The following is a 2,549-nucleotide window of genomic DNA, read 5'->3' on the forward strand; positions in this document are numbered from 1 at the left end:
GTTGGGGAATTTTCTTCCCACTTCTTCGTTCTTTTAACCTTTTGTCAGTTGAAGTACTTCCCGACTGGCGCGCTTCTTGCACTATCTTTTTAAGATAGCGGAGAAGGCTGTTATCCGGCGAACGCAGTGGTGCTCGCTGCAGGGCATCCAAAGTGCGCTTCGCTTTCACCAGATCTATCTTCTCCTCCGGAGGTGGATGTTTGTTAGCTCTTACCGCTTGAAAGAAGTCGTTCACTTGGCCTTGAACGACCTGCTCGTTTTCCTCCACGGTCATCTCGTATGGTAACTTCTCTAGAGGCTTGAGAGACGATGGACCGAATCTGATTGCCTCCCTCCTCTAGCTGTACTGCTAGATGCCGGAGCAGCCGGAGCGGCTGCGTATGTCTTCTTTCGTTGCCTAAGAGGCGGAGCAGCTGGAGGCGGACTGCTACGACGCGCCGGAGCAGCCGGAGCGGCGGCGTCTGTGTTCCGCCGTCGCTTATGAGGCGACGAAGGAGGAGGCGGGCTTCTCGGACGCGCCGGAGCAGGCGGAGAAGGAGGCGGAGTACTGCCGCCCTCACGCGCCAAAGCAGGAGGCGGAATGCCCTGATCACTCGCCGGAGGAGGAGGAGGTGGAGGAGGCGGAGTGTGCAGCTGACTCGCAGGAGGCGTGAAGTTCAGAAGCTTGATGTGCTCCTTTCGCCATAGACACGGAATCTTCATAGCAAGACCCAGCTGAGTCTCCCCATCACCTGTAGGGTGCTCAAGCTGCAGCACCTCAAATCCCTCCGTTATTTCGTCCACCATCACAACAGCATAGCCTTATGGAATCGGACGACAGTGAAAAGTTGCTCTGGGTGAAGGAGGGAACACAGAGCCGACAGTCGCCTTGACTTTGAGCTGAAGCCATTGCGTCATAAGGTGGCACTGGTGTGAATCCGTGATAAAATCCACGGGGTAGCTAGGACCCGTCAAGTCAGGCTGCTGAACAAGCTCGGTGGAAGCCACGCTGCTTCTCCGTTGAGATGGCAGGGTAGCTTCTGTGGTAGCTTCTTGGGCAGGATCTTGCAGCTGGTTCTCAACATCTCGTCGTTCCTCTAGCTTTCATATCCTTGCCTTAAGCTACTGCAGTACGCTCTGCTCCACTTTCCACCTCATCTCTTGGGTTTTGTAACCGCCTGCGTCGGGAAACCCAACCTTCCACGCAACGGAGCCTGGCATGCCTCGTGTTCGTCTAGGGTGCTCAGGATTCCCGAGGGCCTTGTGAGCTCGTCGTTCGCTCTGTCGGGAACGAACGTCCCTTCCTGCGCTTCCTTGATTGCTTTTTGAAGCTTCGTGATGGGTGTTGCAAGTTTCTCGTCCATCCAACAACACTTCCCTGTTTCAGGGTCCAAAGTTCCCCCAACCTTGAAGAACCAAGTCCTTGAACTATCTGGCCAGTGTAATGTCTCTGGTTCGACCCCTTTAGCAATCAGGTCCTGCTCAGCCTTGTCTCACAACGGCTTGGCTTTGAGGTAGCCACCTGACCCCGTGCAATGGTGATGCTCCTTCTTATCAAAATTTATCTTGTTAATCGCTCACATCTTCTTACTCCTCTCCGATGTCTTGTGGGCCACAAATGCGGGCCATTGATCTCTTATCTTCTCAAATCGGCCAATGAATTCTGGAGTCTAGTTTGTGTCGACATACATTGATTTCAACTCATTCGTCCACCTCCTGAATAGACCTGCCATCTTCTTGAGAGCATGAGACTTGATCAAGGCTCTATAACTGGCTTCTCTGGATCCTCATCTTTCGGTAGGGTGAAATTTACCTTCAGCGCGGTCCAAAGATCAGCTTTCTGTCTATCTTCGACAAAAGATACTTGAAGCTCTTCCTGCTTAGGCTGATTCCATTGCTCGATGCTGGTCGAGATCATGTCCCTAAAAAGAACCCCGCACTGAGCAGAAAATGCTTCCTTGGTCCGGAGGGGTTTAATCGGTTGGCCATTACGCGCGATTTCTGTGATCGTGAACCTTTCATCCGGGCGCAACTTTTTCTTCGGGCCTCGTCTTGTTACCGAAGTTTTGCTCGATCCGGAGGGCTATAAAAGAAGAAAGAAGTGTTAATATATGTACATACCAAAAAAATTAATGCATCAATTATCTAGTCAGCACAGGCTTACATACATATATATATATATATATGTATGTATACCTCGCCGGACTTTGCAACAGCTGATCCCGACTCTGCTCGGTCATCGGAGCCGTCATCACGATCGTTTGAGCCACCTTCATGATCATGACTTTTCTCCTCCATTGTTTGATCACCGTAGCCTGCTTCCTCTCCTTTCTCTCCTGCTTCCTCTCCTTCCAGACCTTCTTCGATGTCATTGAGAAACGACATGACATCACATTCGTCGCGGATTATGTCCCCCAATATCTCTTCTTGTTCGAAGTCTCTTTGTTGATCCATAGTTTCTGCAAATATGACAACATGATAATTAATATGAAAACATGAGAGATGGATATATTAATAGTGGCAAACATAGACCCCTCGGCGATCCTCGACCCTCGACCCCTCGACGACCC

Source organism: Triticum aestivum, chromosome 6B (genome assembly GCF_018294505.1).
Source record: "Triticum aestivum cultivar Chinese Spring chromosome 6B, IWGSC CS RefSeq v2.1, whole genome shotgun sequence".
NCBI classification, from domain to species: domain Eukaryota; kingdom Viridiplantae; phylum Streptophyta; class Magnoliopsida; order Poales; family Poaceae; genus Triticum; species Triticum aestivum.